At 42.1% G+C, this 18,080-nt stretch overlaps 1 protein-coding gene across 17 annotated transcripts in view; it reads right to left on the reverse strand.

Moving 5' to 3' along the window:
• Positions 1-18,080, reverse strand: part of WDFY4 (WDFY family member 4) — a 415,213-nt gene that overhangs the window by 300,666 nt on the left and 96,467 nt on the right. The gene's annotated exons all lie outside the window — the stretch shown is intronic.

The following is an 18,080-nucleotide window of genomic DNA, read 5'->3' on the forward strand; positions in this document are numbered from 1 at the left end:
AGGATACAATTTGAAATTACTCAGCACATAAAGAACCAAGAGAATCTCAATATCTCATGTGGTAAAGGAGAATTACCACATGAGATATTGGTACCAATACCAAGATAACACCAAACCCAAAACAAACCCACTGCCATTGAGTCAATTCTGGCTCATAGCGGCCCTACAGGACAGAGTAGAACTGGAGGATTTGAGCTGCTGACCTTTTGGTTAGCAGCTGTAGCACTTAACCACTACACCACCAGGGTTTCCCAAGATAACACAGATGTTGAAATATCAAAGATGTAAAGCACTATTATTAACCAAACTCCAATAGATAAGGGTGAAAACTTTTGAATCAATGGAAAAATATAAAGTCTCAGTATAGAAACAGAAGCTATAAAAAATAATTAAATGTGTACTTAAAAACTAAAAACTATAATAACTGAAATAAACCTCACTGAATGAGAACATTAGCAGAATGGAGATGAGAGAGGAAAGAGTGGTAAACTTGAAGGCAGATCAATTGAAATTGTCCAGTCTGAACAACATAAAGAAAAAGTTTTTGTTTAAATAATAGAGCCTCAAGGTCACGTGTGACAACACCAAAAGATGTAACATTCCTGTCCATTGGATACCCAGAAAGAAAGGAAAAAGAATACAGTGTAAGAAGAGAATATTCAGGAAATTTTTAGCTATTATTTCTTCTAATTTGGCGAAAGACATAATCTTACAGGTTCAAGAAGTTTCTCAAAACTCATATAAAATAAGCTCAAAGAAATCAACATCCAGACATATCGTAATCAAACTGCTGAACTCTAAAAATGAAGAAAAAATCTTGAAAGCAGCCAAGAAAAAAAATAAACAAACAAAACATGGTAGAACAACAATTTGAATGACTGTGGATTTCTCACTAGAAAGCAGGGGAATATAATTTTTTTTCTTTTTATTGTGTTTTACATGAAGGTTTACAGAGCAAATAAGTTTCTCATCAAACAATTAATACACATATTGTTTTGTGACACTGGTTGCCAACCCCACAATGTGTTAACACTCTCCCGTTCTCAACCTCGGGTTCTCCATTTGCATTTGTCCAGCTTTCCTGTCCCCTCCTGTCTTTTTGTCCTTGCCCCTGGGCTGGTGTTCCCATTTAGTCTCATATACATGGTTGAACTACGTGTACTATTGTTTGTTTTATGGGCCTGTCTAATCTTTGGCTGAAGGGTGAACCTCAGGAGTGACTTCAGTACTGAGTTAAAAGGGTACCCAGGGGCCATATTCTTGGGTTTTCTTCAGTCTCTGTCAGATCAGTAAGTCTGGTCCTTCATTGTAAGTTAGAATTCTGTTCCACATTTTTTCTCCGCTCTGTCCAGGACCCTCTATTGTGATCCCTGTGAGAGCATTCAGTGATGGTAACCAGGTACCATCTAGTTCTGCTGGATTCAGTCTGGTGGAGGCTGTGGCTGTTGTGGTCCATTAGACCTTTGGACTAATCTTTCCCTTATGCCCTTGGTTTTCTTCATTCTCCCTTGCTCCAGACAGGGTGGGACCAGTGGAATATTTTACATGGCCACTCACATGCTTTTAAGACCCCAGATGTTACTCACCAAAGTAGGATGTAGAACATTTTCTTTATAAACTGTGTTATGCCAATTGATGGCAGATGTCCCCTGAGACCATGGTCCCCAAACCTCAGCCCATTATTATGATCCCAAGGGAGAGTGGAGGAACACTAACTGGACAATAGATAAGTGGTAAATTTGGCAAAGGGTAAGACAGTACAGAATACTGGGGAAATGGGGAAGTCAGCACAACTTGACCAAGGAATATGAATTTTTTAAGTACTAAAAAGAACTGCCAGAATTCCATATTCAGCAAAAATGTCTTTCAGAATGGGAGACAAATAAAAACACTCTCAGATGGAGGAAGATTAAAAGAAAATGTTGTCATGAGAGTTACCTTAAAAGAAATAGTAAAAGAAGTTCTTCTGATGGAAGGGAAATACCAGCAGAAGGAAACTTGTATCTTCAGGAATAAAGACAGAACAATAGAAATTGTATATTGTTAGATAAATATAATGGATTATCTTTCTCCTCTTAAATTCTTTAAAATACATGTGATGGTTGAAAACAAAAACTGTGTTACATATAATATATATGACAACTACAACATAAAATGAGGACTATAAAGGGAGATAGATACAGGTGGAAAATATTTCTGTTATTAATATTTTAATTAATATTACTTCCAAGTAGACTGTGAAAACTTAAGTATGTATATTATAATCTCTAGAACAAGCACCTAAAAAGTTATACAAAAAGACATAGTCAAAATTTAATAGATAAATTAAAATGGAATACAACAATATATTCAAATAATCCTAAATAAATAAATAAATAAAACAGAAAAAGGGAAACAGGAACAATAAAACAGGATACAAGGAGAAAAGAAATAATAAGATGGTAGGCCTAAATCCAAACATATCAATAATTACATTAAATTTAAATGGTCTAACAAACCAATTAATAGACACAAATTGTCAGGAAAAAAAAAAAAAACTATGTATTATCTGAACGGAGGGGCAAGAGTTGCCCCCATTTATGCCCCAGCAACTAACCCACTGAACAACAAATAAAGCAAACACAAACTGAGATCTAACAACTCCATACAGCAGACGAAGTGTTGGAGAGCGGAGGTGAGTCCAGAAACAAGGAGAGGAGTGGAGGCAGCACCGAAGCTGAGAGGCCCCAGTCGCTGGCACCCGGAGGACTCGGCTCATGACAGCCATTCTGGGACAGAGATGGGCAACACAGAGAACAAAGAACAAGATGGGAGCTAAAATGAGAAGCTGGAGCCCAAACAAGGTGATGTAGATGGCTGTGGGAGTTCGCAGGCTGCACACTTAGGTGGAGAAAGGGAGACAGAGGTGTTGCGATAGAGTTCCAAAGCAGAAGGACCTACACAGACTGAAAAATCGCATGACCCAGCATTTAGCCAGGGCAAGAAATACACTCAGACAGGCAACACACAGAGAAACAACTGACTTCCTGACTACAGTGGACAGAGGTGAAAGAGGAGCCTATATAGGGGTGCCAGTGAGGGAAAGACACAAATCGCTCCAAACCTTCGCCTCAGGAAAACCAAGCCCCACCACTTAGACCAGTGTCCATGACCAGTGAAAACCCCCCCACAAGGGCGCATTGAGCTGCAGAGGTTAAGCCATCCCAAACTCCATGTAAGGGGGTAAAGGAAATCCACCGCAGGGGTACCCTCAGAGCCACAGCCAAAACGTTACAAGATAGTGGGGGCTAACACACCAGCAAAGTCAGCCACCTCAGGGAGAACCAGCCAGAACAAGTACCTGGAGACTTCCGCACCCAGATGAAATCTCACGCAGAACTTCTGACAAGTGCTGGAAAAAAAACCTAAGAGTGCCTTCTAGTGGTTCTTACGCAAACGCAGTGCCATCGAGTCGATTCCGACTCATAGCGACCCTATAGGACAGAGTAGAACTGCCCCATAGAGTTTCCGAGGAGCGCCTGGTGGATTTGAACTGCTGACCCTTTGGTTAGCAGCCGTAGCACTTACACTACGCTAGTTGCTAGAAGAAAAAAAAAAAAACCCAGTGCAAAGCTAACAGGTATAAACCAAACCCAAACCCATTGCCATAGAGTAGATTCTGACTCATAGCAGCCCTACAGGACAGAGTAGAACTGCCCCTATAGAGTTTTCAAGGCTGTAATCTTTATGAAAGGAGACTGCCACATCTTTCTCCTGCAGAGCGGCTGGTGGGTTTGAACCACCAAACTTTAGGTTAGCAGCAGAGTGCTTAACCAATGAGCTACCAGAGCTCCTGCTAACAAGTACAATTCCCTTGAAAATCAGAAAACTTAGAATTTAAAATATATTTTTTTTTTAAATATCAGAATAGGGACTTCTGGCCAACATGGCGCCACAGACAGAAGCACCATGCGGTCCCTCCACAGCAAAGACTCGAAAAACTAAGTGAAACAGAGACAAACATCATTCCTGGAACGTGAAGTACCAAATGAAGAGAGAGAGAGAACTCAGCCAAGCCCTGAATGGAACAAGAAACTGACAGAGGACAGACAGCGAGGAGAGATACATGCAGAGGGCCCCATCAGCTAACAGCACAGATCCACCATCTTGGACTCCAGCTCGGGGATCGCAGACAGGGAGCACAGGAAAGCAGCTTCGGGGAACTCCAGCAGGAGACAGAGCACTCGGTAACCAACGATACAGGCTTTCCCACCCCCCATTCTCTCCCTGCTGGTCCACCTCCGAGCTTCCTGGCTGGCTGCCGTGGCTCGGCCAGCTGAGAAATTCAGCATCCGTGCCTCTTGGATCTGCCCCACTCACGTCGAATATCTGCGGACAGGTTGTACAGGAAAGCAGCTTCACGAAGTTTCCAGCAGGAGACAGAGCACCCAGTAACGAGCGATATACGCTTTTCTAGCTCCCCCTTCCTTCCTCCCCCACTTCGGCCTCCTCTGCTTCCCACCAGCCACAGTCTCTTGGCTGGGAGGTAACTGCTTTGGCCTCAGGCTGCTTGGATTTGCCCTGGCCACAGTGGCCAGACCCCTGAGCTCATATTACTTCTTTTCATCTCTTTTGGTTTCTTCTGTGCCTCCTACTACCTCCCCCTCCTTTCTATGAAACACCTGGCTCCATGTGCCATCTTTGCTTCTTCTTGAAAGGCTGTGAAGCCACGCTTAACTGGGGAACCACTCCTCCAGCCCAGGACACCATGTGGGTGGGGTCCTTGGGGCCTTTTTTTCCCTTGTTTTGTTTTGTTCTTTCTTGTTTGTTTCCTTTTTCTTTTTGCAGTGACAACTTCTTTCAAAAAAAATACAAGAGGGGATTCTTTTTAACTCATGTTTATGATGCCAGAATTAGCCTAATGCCAAAACCAGACTGAAAACTACACACAAATATTCCTTATGAACATATGTTTAAAAAAAAAAAAACTCAACAAACTATTATCAAATCAAATCTGGAAATATATAAAATGATAAGGCACCATGGCCAAGTGGTCTTAAAAATCAGGAAATGTAGTCCCTTATGCCGATAAACTAGAAGAAAACTGTATTATCATGTAATTGATGCAGAAAAGAGTATTTAAAAGTTCAACATCTATTTATAATAAAAAAATTTCTCAGTGAACTTAAAAGAGAAAGGGTCATCCATAACTGGATAACTGGCCTCTATATAAAACCCGTAGTTAGTATATTTGATGGTAAAAGACCGGATGCCCTTGCCCTACGACTGAAAACAAGGCCAGGGTGGTCACTCTCACCATTTCTATCCAACATCATGCTGGAAGTCCTAGGCAGTGGAATAAGGAAGAAAAGTAAACAAAAGACATACAGATTAGAAACGAAAACCCAAGTGTCGCTACTCGCAGACAGCATAACTGTCTACATAAAAAGAAAAAAAAAATCCAGAATCTATTTTTTAAAAATTGCTCCTAGAACTAAGAAGTGAGTTTATCAAGGTCTCAGCATACACAGTCTACACATAAAAAGTAATCATATTCCTATCTACTAGCAGTGAACAATTGGAAACAAAAATTTTTTTAAAATACTATTTAGCATAGTACCAAAAATGAAATACTTGGGTACAAACCTAATAAAATACGTGATCGACACGCAGAAAATGCCAGATGCTGATGAAAGCAGTCAAAGGCCTAAATAAATGGAGAAGCACACTGTTTTCGTGAATTGGAAGCTTGCATGGAGCTGACCATTCAAGCCTGGAAAGAGAACTTCGATCACTGCATAGTTCCTCAATGGTAAGAAGCCAGTGGCTGCGAGATACACCCCCACTTGATTAGCAGGTGAGGAAAGAGACAACTAGAGGGCTGGGGTATTTCTGACTCCACCAGTATTAGCGTGCATCCTGGTTTCAGATATGCTAAAGCGTGAAAAAATGCACAAAAAAATAAGAAGCCCTGGTTGTTACCCAATTAATCATTGAATTCCAGCTGATTGGTGCTGAGGGTGTGGAGAAAATGTGAGGTCGAGGCCCTTGATTAGCCTGGCAGACGGGAATGGGGAGCTGGGGGAAGCTTCTTGAAAGAAGTGACATTTCGACAGAGATATGAAGCACAAGCAGGAAGTGTCCAGATGAAGCAAACACAGAAGAGCATTCCAGGAAAAGGAAAGGGCCTGTGGGAAGTCTGAGACAGGAACACCACCAGGCCCAGGGCACAGGGAGGCTGGGAGCAGAGATACCGCGGACAAGGAGCCATGCTTATGCATCTGACTTTCTGGAGGGCAGTGGGAAACCCTCGGAGGCTTTCAAGAAGGAAATTGTGTGACCATATCTGTGCTTTCAAAGGCCAGTGTAGCCATTGTGTGAGAATGGATTGGGTGACCCAAGGAGACTATGAGTACAGTGACCATCAGGCCTAGACTCACCTCAGCCTGACCTTGGGCTGCCTTTTCACAGGATCCTTTTCTGAAAACTGTCCAAGGGCGTGTCTCCCTGGCTTCCTGTGAGAGCCCTGTCCATGCACTGCCCTTAGACTGGTGGGCTCTGGTGATCAGAACAGTGTAAAGGATCCATGGAAAACCATAGCTACCCCTTCCCTGTGTTGGGGTGACCCACATGACTCTTGGCTCTCAACTGCACCCATCTATGCCATGTGTGAGGGAATGGGTGGAGGGGGCAAAAGAAGTTGGGTATGTGGGTTGCTGCTGGGCCTCCTGGTGAGATGAAGGAGCTGTTTCTGCTGTGAGTCCTGTCCCATGTCCTTTTATAAAGCTAAGTGAACACAGTATTAAATTAAGTAAGGCCGCTGGGTAGTGTGAGTGTGACTGCCAAGCTGAAGCACTGCTGGAAGCAGTGCAGAAGGTGAGCAGTTGATTAGGTGAGAAATGATGAAGGCTTCGTCTGGAGAAATAAAACTACCAACAATAATAAAAAATAACAGCTAACACTTATGTCGGTCCCGGGGTGGCACGGATGGTTTATGTTCATCTTCTAACCTAAAGTTTGACAGTTCAAACCCACCCAGTAGCGCCATGGAAGAAAGGCCTGGCAGTCTGCTCCCATAAAGAATACTGCCAAGAAAACCCTTTGGAGCATTTCTACTCCGTAACACGTGGGGTCGCCTTGAGTCGGAATCAACTCAACCGCAAGGGGTTTGGATTTTTGTTTGTTTTACACTTATATAACACTGTGTCAGAAAGCGTTGTAAGTGATACACACACACACACGCTTATCCAAACTAATTCAGCACCCAGACCAGTAAGCCTGGACTCTGCACGTGAAAGAAATGAAGTCAGCAGGCCTAGTGAATGATGGGCTGGCTGGGCAGGGATGGGGGACAGGAAGCTATTGAGCAAGAATGGCTCGTATTTCTTGGTTTTACAATTCAGTGGACAGTGGCGCAACTACTAAAATAAAGAGCTTGAAGGGGTAAAGACTCAGGGACTTGCTGAATTTGAGGTGCCAGTGAGGTAGCCAGATGAAGACTTCCCAAAGGCAACTGGACTGTGGGCCTGGAGTACACAGGACAGAAGACTGGGTTTGGGAGTCACCAGCATGGATGTTCCTTGAAGCTCTGGGGCACGCGCCAGGGAGTGAGGAGAGTGGGGAAGGGGTCTCCGAGTGAGTCCTGAGGAGCCCCTCTGTTTGAAGGTGGGATAGAGGAGAATGCACAGGCCTAGGGGACGAAGTACCCAGCAGGGAAGTAGGAGCCTGGGCTGTCCTAAGGCCAGGGGAAGAAAGTGTCCCAAGGAAGGACCACCAACCCTTGGGATCAGACAGAAGGTCGGTGAAGATGAAGGCTGAATTAGAGAGTGGTAGTATGGGGAAGAAGCCACTCTAGAAGGGGAGGAGGCATGAGCATGGGTCTTGCAGGCCTTTGCTCAAAGCTACCTCATTAGAAAGACCTTCCTGACTACCAGCTGTGATATCTACCCCAGTCCTGTGAGGGTTAAAATGTTCAAAATCCGGCATAGCTTGAACATGAGTCAGAAAGGACGCTAGCTGTAAACAGCATGACCACGCACGCTGTCCTGCTGACGGCCACCCTGCCCTTCCTGCTCCCTCTCTCTGTCCCCTCATCCTCTCCATTGTTGTCCGGGCACTGAATGTTCTCTGACAGTGTGCGACTGACACTTGTGCTACCACTGGCCTTCCCAGCTGGAATGAAAGCCCTGTGAAGGTTGGAACATCTCCCTGTATCTCCAGAGGGGTTCCAGGTGTGGAAAGAATGAATGAGTGAATGAATGAATGTCCCACAACCGGGTTATGAGGTTGGCCTGTGAAGACGAGCAGAGAAAGGAAGTGGTGGCTAGGCAGGAAGCAGGGTAGAAGGAATTGGTTTCATTATTGTGTCTGTGTTTTACAGGGAGAACCTGGAACATAAGCAAAGATGGCGCCACAGAAGGGAGAACAAATCACTGGTTCCTGGGAATGTGGGGGAGAGGCGTTAAATCCAGTCCAGATGGGGGAATTGGCATCTTATAGGAGAAGGGTCCCCAGCCCCGTGGCCTGGAGGGAAGGACGGAGACACACTGCGGAAGACCTGCTGGTTGGTTCAGTGGACGGCATCCTATAAAGTCTTTTCCATGAAAACTACACCTTGAAACTGTATCCTATTATTTCAGAAAGGGTGACACAAATAAAATGAGCAAAAAATAGAGAAGCCAAATTCTGGGCTCTAAATTCCAAATAAATTTTGAAAGCCAGCTTTCAATTGTAAAAGCAGGTACTTGGGACAGAAAAAAAAAAGTTTATTTGTCCTTAAAATCCAAGCACCAGGCCTAGAGGCCTAGGAGTTTACACCAGGGCCGTAAAAGTCAGGAGGAATCTATGGCTGGGGTATGCAAGAGTCCACTGGACATGAGTGAGCAGCAGTCAGATGTCAGCAGACCCAGCACCACACTCCACCAGCAGAGAGGGTCAGGTGAAAGAAACACCTGCTGGGAGACCCAGAGACAGATGCCGGAACAGCACCATAGCCTTCCAGAAAGTAGACAGAGAATGTGGAAGGAGAAGGGAGGAGACCCAGAGACAGATTCCGGAACAGCACCATAGCCTTCCAGAAAGTAGACAGAGAATGTGGAAGGAGAAGGGAGGAGACCCAGAGACAGATGCCGGAACAGCACCATAGCCTTCCAGAAAGTAGACAGAGAATGTGGAAGGAGAAGGGAGGAGACCCAGAGACAGATTCCGGAATAGCACCATAGCCTTCCAGAAAGTAGACAGAGAATGTGGAAGGAGAAGGGAGTACGGGGAGAACTTTGCCTATGAGAGATTGTTTCCTGAAACAGACTGCGTTTTCAACAGCAACAACAACAAAAATGACTGAAATACCTTGAATTGATGAAATTGATTTTTCTGCTTCTGATCAGAAATGGGGGCTTGAGAGAGAGGTTAAGATCAGTCACTAAAAAATAAAGTTATCCTTTCTTGCATATCTGTGCCTTAAATTCATCCACCAGTTGTGATCTAGTTGACTCCAACTCATGGTGGTCCCATGTGTGTCAGCGTAGAAAGCCATAGAGCTTTTAATAGCTGTTTTTTTGGAAGTAAATTGCCAGGCCTTTCTTCTGAGGTGCCTCTAGGTGGACTCAAACCTCTTATCTTTTAGTTAGCACCTGCTATGTTTGAATTATGTCCCCTAAAAATGTGTATAGACTTGGCTAGTCCATGATTCCCAGCATTGTGTGGTTGTCCTCCATTTTGTGATCTGATGTAATTTTTCTAAGTGTCGTAAATACCAACTTCTATGGTGTTAATAGGGGCCCTGATGGCACAGTGGCTAAGTATTTGGCTGCTAACCAAAAGGTCAGCAGTTCAAATACACCAACCATTCTTGGAAAACCTATGGGGCAGTTCTGCTCTGTCCGGTAGGGTGACTATGAGTTGGAATTGACTCTACAGCAATGTTTTTCTTTTTTTTTAATGATGTTAATGAGGCAGAATTAGGGGCAGTTATGTTAATGAGGCAGGACTCAATCTACAGCATAAGGTAGCTTGAGTCAATCTTTTTGACTCCAGATATAAAAGACAGAATCAAGCCGAGAGGAGGGGAATCTCATGCCACCAAGAGAGAAGCACCGGGAGGTGGAGCATGTCCTTTGGACCCAGGGTCCCTGAGCTGACAAGCTCCTAGACCGGGGAAGATTGATGACAAGGGCCTTCCCTCAGAACCAACACAGAGAGAAAACTCTCCCCTGGAGCTGGCACCATGAATTCGGACTTCTAACCTCCTAGACTGCGAGAGAATAAACTCTTTGTTAAAGCCGTCCACTTGCGGTGTTTCTGTTATAGCAGCACTAGGTGACTAAGACAGCAGCCAAGCATGTTAACCATTTGTACCACCTAGAGACTCCCTGTAATTTATTTATTTTTTTCCCTCAGGAAAAAAGACAGCAATGATTTTTTTGTACTTACAAAGAGTGGAAAGGAAGGCATATGAAATGCTTGGCAATGTTGAGGGCCCCATCGAGGCTGGTGCTCGCGGACGCTGGCGGCTCCCTGGCTGTTGAGTGGCGTGTCCCTGCTCACATGCACAGGTACAGTATGGGGAAGGCAGGTATTTGGCAAGCTGATGGATACTTGAGGACAAAGGGAAGAGAGCTGAGCACACTGGCAAAATGTGACTGACTAGGGAGTCCCAAATGTGCTGGAAGGAGAAATGGAGGTGGGAGAGATAGAGGGATGGAAAACAGTGGCCGGGCAACAAACTGACGGCAGTGTTTTAGCATCTGGTCCTTGCCCCATTCTTCCTTTGATTTGTCATTTCCTCTGCTCCATGGAATTCTGCATTCCCCAGTACTCTCATGCTGCTTGAGACCCCAAGCAAGGCTGCAAGTGGCAGCAGACAACTCCAGACTCCCCTGCCTCCTGAAGTCACTCACCCCCACCACCTGTCCTGCCCCAACTCTGCACATGCTGGAAAGTGCTGGCCTTGGGTTCTCTCCCTGCATGGCGCTCTGGGGCCTGTGACAGATTAGGACAACTTTGCAGGATGAACAGCAGTAGGGGAAGATGAGGGAGACAAGGGGCCTGGCGTGCAAAGCAACCGCTGAAGCCATGTCACTGCCTGGTGCATACCCAGTCCTGTGGAAACAATGCAACCTCATCAATAGGAGCAATAAGTAGCATCCGGCTTAAGGTAACTGGGGGTGGTTGCTTTTGCTGACATAAAGAGTAAAAGTTCACCCAAAAGGACTGGCAGGAGCTGGGAGAGGTCAAAAGCTAAGGCAGGACCTAACCCTCTGGCAGTGAAGAGGCATTGGTAGCCCCACTTCTGAAGAGGCCCAGTGGTAGAGAGTGGTCCTTCTAACCTCCAAATCCCATCATGCCGCAGCCCTGCTCAAAGACCTTCATGGCTCCAGGATTAAACCAGAATGGCCTAGAGTGTGAGTGTGCAAGGCCTGCCACAGCCTGGCACTCTCCACCTGCCTCTTCAGACCTCCTGCACGGATTCGCTGGCTGAGAAGCATGTCATACATCCCAGGTATCAGGGGCCTGGAAAATACCCAGGAAGGGTGGCATAGTCTTAATAACAAACACAGCTGCCATTTTTTGAGGACCATTACACAATATCTGAAGAAGCCCTGGTGGAGCAGTGGTTAAAGCTTTAACCGAAAGGTCAGCAGATTGAACCCACCAGCCGATCCTCAGGAAAAAGATGTGGCAGCCTTGGAAGCCCTAAGGGCAATTCTGCTCTGTCGTATAAGGCCACTATGAGTCAGAATCGACTCAGTGGCAATGGGGTTGGTTTGGTACCTGATATCTAAGTGTGTGTGTGTGTGTATGAGACATACCATATACATACACACATACACACACACGCACAAAGGTAAGTCAAAAAGTATTGCTACTTGAGTTCCAGTTCATACATGCATGGGTTTATTCCAAACAAAACGTGGATGGCTGCAGACAAGTTCTCTCAGTAATACACTTGTCTTAGTCTCATTACATTGCCTTCAAAAAAAAGGACACTTTCTGTGCCATGGAAAAAAAAACAATTTTGAGGTCAGGGCTCATATCAAATTCTAACAAAACTCAAGTGGACATCTTCCCAGATCATGGAAGCCTTGCAACAAGTTTATGGGAATGCTGCCCCACATAAAACAACAGTTTTTAGATGGATCGAGCATTCTAAGGAAGGTCAGGAAGGCCTCAAAGATGAGCCAAGAGAGGAAAGACCACTCAGAAGGTTATGGCTACTGTTTTTTGGGACTTCAAAGTGGTAATCTTGATAGATTTTCCCGAAGGACACAGGATGATCTTGGGGACTTATTATGAAGAAATTTTAAGAAAACTGAAAACACATTGGTGAGAAAAAGGCCAGGAAAGTTGTGCAGGGAGATTTTTTCCATCATGACAATACACTTGCTCATTCTTTGAGGGTACGAGGGCTGTCCTACGAGAATTTCATCAGGAAACCTTACCCCATCCACACTATACCCTGATCTTGCCCTTTCAGACTTCTTTTTTCCCCAAAACTCAACATTTAAAAGGAAAATGATTTGGGTCCCTTGAGGACACCAGAACTGCCCTTTTGATGTGATGTAAACTGAAGAGTGCAGAATTCTTGAAAGAGGGGTTAGAGAGAAGGAAACACTGCCTTCAGAAGTACAGAGACCTAAATGGAGGATATATCGAGAAACAATACCTTCACATTTTGATATTTTTGTTTAATAAAGGTTTCTCTGATTTTGTAGCAATACTTTTTGACCTACCCTCATATATATCTGTGAGAGATGTGTATGTGTGAGTGTGTATGAGACATCATAGGTATGCATATGTATGTGTGAATATGTATATGTTCCTATGTGGGTGTATATACATGAGTGTGTGCATGAGACATATATGTATGTGAGTGTGTACATGAGTGTGTATTCGTGAGTCAGTGTGTGTGTGTGGGTAAGTGTGTCTGTAGTGTTTGTGTAAGTGTCCATGTGTGAGTGTTTGTATGACTGTGTGAGTGTGTGTTACATGGAGAGTATATTATATGTTTCAGAAATTACATAAATATTTTGGACATTGTATATAATTTCTGTTTAGTAGAAAATGCTACTTAAATTGTAGCTGCTATGAAGATTAAATGAAACAGATTGGTGAGAAAGCTGAGCAGAGAATCAGGCACACAGTGCCCAGTAAATGGCTGCCATGAGCACTGGGACCACTACCATCATTATCTTTAATCCTCATCTTGCAGCAGCCTTCAGCATAGATACTATTATTATCCCTGCATTCAAATCAGGGAATTGAAACTCAGAGTGATACAGCAACAGGTCCAAGGGACACAACCACTAAGGTGTGCAACAAGCCCATTAGGCTCCGAGACCCACAGCCTCTTCCCCTCCGCCTCGGAAACTAGACGCTGAGTGAAGCGCTTGCCCAAGGAGACCCAGCGGTAGTGGTGGGCTCAGTCCCAGCCTGCTGCCCTGCCCTTTACCCCACAGACTCTCATGAGAGGCAGAGGTTTCGCTTCCTATTCTCTGGCCGTTAGGGAAGGTCAAGGGTGATGTATTTCTTTTAATGAGGAAAAAGTCTGTATTTTTGAAATCTGACTCTTAACAAATTTAAAAATTATATACTCATGGCGAAACCAGAATGACATTTGAAACAGGAGTTATCTCTACAGTACCAGCGCTGATGTAAACTATAGGTTAGAATTCTAAGTTTAAATTGAAGACTACGGTGTCAGGACATTTGGTAAACTACCACCATTATTTTGGAAGCATCAGGAAAAGACAGAAAGAGTACACACATGCACACACACACACACAGACAGGCTGTGGAGGTGAATCTGGGTTCGAGTTCTGGCTCTGTCATTTACCACATATGCAGCCTTTGGCCACATTACTTAACCTTTCTAAGCCTTGTTTCCTTATTTGTAAAATTCCAGGATTTTGGAAGAATTAAATGGAAATAAATGTTTAGTGGAGTCCCTGGGTGGTACAACAGTTAACACACTCAACTGCTAACCAAAAGGTGAGAGGTTCAAGTCCACCAAGAGGCACCTCTGAAAAAAGGCCTGGTGATCTACTTCTGAAAAGTCAGCCATGAAACCCTATGGAACACAGTCCTACCCTAAAGTACATGGGAGCACCATGGGTCAAAGTCAACTTGACAGCAACCGGTACTGGAAAATGTTTAGTGCTCAGCCCCAGAAACATTTAATAAGTTTATTACTTTTCATCACCCAGTACCACTTACTAAATGTCTTCCAGTGCTAACAAATACTTCCTTGCTCTCTGAAAGTTGGTAGAATAAATTGAGCAAATGCCAAATACTAGAACCCAAATTAACCTGCATGTTGTCGGGGTGGTTGGTACAGTCATCCTCAGTGAGCATCTCTGGAATATAGAGATCAGGACACCTCAGACAGGGAAATCTTCCCAAGCATGAAGAGCAGGGCCTGGGAATCTGGCCAAGGCATGGTTTGCAAAAGGCATTCCAATGTCTGCAGAAAGGTAGGATGGCTAGAATGAGGGGTGGTCTGCGTGGATCCCAGGAAAAGGATAGTCTTAGAGCAAGACTCACAATCAGAAATCGTAAACCACAACCAAAAAGCGTAAATCATACAAGGAAACAAGTCACTTCAATGACAGCCACAAAAACGACATATTGTTAGATCAGACTCTTAAAAGATACAGAAGAAAAAATAATTATGATTCATATGTTTGAAGAAATAAAAGACAGGCAAACATAAGCAAGGAAAAAGACTATAAAATCATAAAGTTAATTTGAAAATAACCAAACATTATATCTAAAAATGTAAAATATGATCATTAAAATTAAAAAAAACCTAAATGGCCAGATTAAACATCAGATTAGACACGTGAAAGGAGATTTGATGAGTAAGAAGTGAGAGCAAAAGAAACCAACAAGAACACAGCACAGAGAGAGAATGGTGGAAAATGTGAAAGAGAAATTAAATCGACAATAGAATAGAAAAGTAAAACAGGCATCCAATTGGAATTCCAGAAGGATATAAAGGGAAAAATAAATAAATAAAAGACAGAAAAGAGATAATAAAGACGATATCTAAAATTGATGAAAGATATAATTATCAGATTTAGAAATCTCAACAAATCTCAAGCAGAGTACGTTTTAAATACAATCCACATCAAGCCATATCACATAAAACTCCCGAACAGGAATGATGAGCAGATCTTAAAAGCAGGCAGCGGGAAATGACAGACACATGTGCAAAAGAAGAACAATGAGAACAATGATGAAAACCAAAACACAGAGTCCCACCTTCTATGTAATGCAAAAAAATAATTAACTGAGAAATGTGTACACAGAAAAACTATCTTTCATCAAATGGGAATAAAATGAAGACTTTCTCAAACAAATAAAAACCAAGAATGTTTAATACAAACAAAAAACAAACCAAATCCATGCTGTCATGTTGATTCCAACTCATGGATACCCTGCGAGTGAGCGAGTAGAACTACTCTAGAAGGTTTTGTTCCAGGCCTTTGTTTTGCTGCTGGATGAGTTTCAACCACCAACCTTTAAGTTAGTAGTTGAGCACAAACCATGTGTGCCACTGAGGCACCTGCTTTAGCACAAACAGATCCTCAGTAAAAAAAAAAAAAATTATAACGAATGCACTACATGCAGATAGTCTCAGATAGAAGGGTATAGATGTAAGAATGAATGGTGAACATAGATACTGAAAAGTATGAAGATAAGCCTAAATAAACATTGCATGAAACACTAATAAAAAATGTCTTATTTGATGGGTTAACTAAAAAAGATAAAAGTAAAATATTGCATGAGAGTAATATATCATAGAAAGTGGTAATGGAACTTAAGAGTTTTAAAGTCTTTACATATTAATGGGAAAGGGGATAAAAATAACATTTAACTTGAAGCATTATGAGGATGCCTGTTGAATTATTTCAGGGTAATCACTAAAACTCTAATCATAGAAAGTATACGTTTCCAACTAATAGATGAAAAAAATTAAAAGAAAAATTTAAGTAATTCAGAAGAAGACAAGTAAAAGAGAAAAAAGTGGGACAAATAGAAAATAGCAAAAGGGAAGTAATTTCAAATATATTATAAAAAACGCAAACAAAGCACATTCTCCAGCTAAATGGCCAAAAAAAAAAGCTACTTTAGAATTCAAAACAAAACAAAAATAGCTCTATATTGTTTACAAGAGAAATACCTAAAACATAAGAACATGGAAAAGTTAAAAGCAAAAAGATGAAAGATAAATTCCGGAGACTTATTAGCCAAAAGAAAACTGATGTAGTCTTATTAAACAGTTGTTATTAAGGAAAAATGTGCTACTAGAGATAAAGAAGATCATCATATAACAATGAAATGTTTTATTCCACAAATGACATAAAAGTTCTAAATATGTGCGACTTTAACAGCCTCAAATCTTTGTAAGACAAAAATTGGCAGGAATTAGCAAATCCAGCATCATCGTGGGAGATTTTTAATAGATCTTTCTCAGTCACTGACATGTCAACCAGATTAAAAAGCACAACAATATAGGATATTTGGACGAAACAGTGACAGATTTTATCTAATGGACATAAGTAGAACATTGAACCTAGCAATGGAGAATATGGATCCTTTTGAAGCATATATGGAATATTTGTGAAAGTTACCACATTAGTGGCTGTAAAGCAACCTCAACTAATTTCAGAGAATGAGTATCATAGAGTCTAAATTTTCTCAAGATAAAGTTAGAAGTCAATAACAAAAAAATGGCTGGAAGATCTCTGTAACATTTCACATTTAAAGTTCAAAAACACCTATGACCAGACCCAAACCCAGTGCCGTCAAGTCGTGAACTTAAACCATAAGAGAAATTAGAAAATATTAACTACTAAATAATATTGAAGATGCGATGTAATAAAAACTTGTAGTACTTACATTGAAATTTGTCTTTAAAAGGAGGACTGAAAATTTCTCTCCTAACCACCCAAATTAAGAAAATGAACACCAGAGTAAACCCAAAGAAAGGAGAAAGAAGGAAATAATTAGAACAAAAATTAACAAAATAGAAAATGTATATACAAGAGTCAGAAAAAGCCAAAGGTTGGTTCATGAAGACATTAATAAATAAACCCCTGGCAAAAATGCAGGGGAAGAAAGAGAGCAAAGATACAATAAATAATGCTAGAAATGAGCAAAGGGACAGCACTACAGATGCAACAGGGAATAAAAAATTAAGATGATATTGTGAATAACCTCATGCCCATAAATTGGAAACTTATATGAAATGGGAAAATAAACTTACCAAAAGTGATTTAAGAACGAAGAGAAACTTATTCTCACAAGAATTATCTCACAAGAAAATACCAGGTGTGTAAGATTTTACCGTCAAGCTCTATCAAATATTTAAGGAATAGACAATCTTTACATAAACTCTTCCAGAAAATAAGAGGAATCGCTCCTCAACTCCTGTTATGATGCCAGCATAATTAACAGTCAGGAAAAGACTGTTAACAACCAAACTCTGGCACAAACATAGATTTTTGTTAAGTCCTTTTAAAACTTAGCAAATCAAATTCAGCAATAAATATATTGTGAACAACCTTGTTTATGCAGGAATTTAAGATTAGAAAAACAATTAATTTACCAGATTAACCAATGAAACAAGAAAAACACAATCATCTTGGTAGTTGGAGATTTAACATACATCCCTCACCCCAACCAACCCCCAACATTGAAGTTTGACAAACGGGGCCTCTCTTTGAATTAAAACATGCGATATCTTGCAGGAAAGTGCACTGTGGTGTTCAAAGGCAATATGACTTGGAAACGGGGTAGGTAGGATAATTTATTGCAATATTAATTTGTGTTTTATCATTACTGTGTTAGAGGAATGAAAAAAATGCCTGTTATTGCTGTTGTGTTCTTTCATTTTTCATTCCACTCCAAGAGAAAAGTGGTTCTTTGTCCTCCCTTACTTCAGTGAAATTCTATATTACAGAGTTAAAATTAAAAAGTTGTTTACAAAACTCTGAGTTCATTGAGGCGATCGGCCTGCAGAAGTGACAAGAGTTAGGGGAAGTGCAAGCAGCAAGAAAGAACAGGAAGAGTCCCCATGATTGAGAAGGATGCTGAGA

The sequence above is a fragment of the Loxodonta africana genome, chromosome 16, assembly GCF_030014295.1.
Source record: "Loxodonta africana isolate mLoxAfr1 chromosome 16, mLoxAfr1.hap2, whole genome shotgun sequence".
NCBI classification, from domain to species: domain Eukaryota; kingdom Metazoa; phylum Chordata; class Mammalia; order Proboscidea; family Elephantidae; genus Loxodonta; species Loxodonta africana.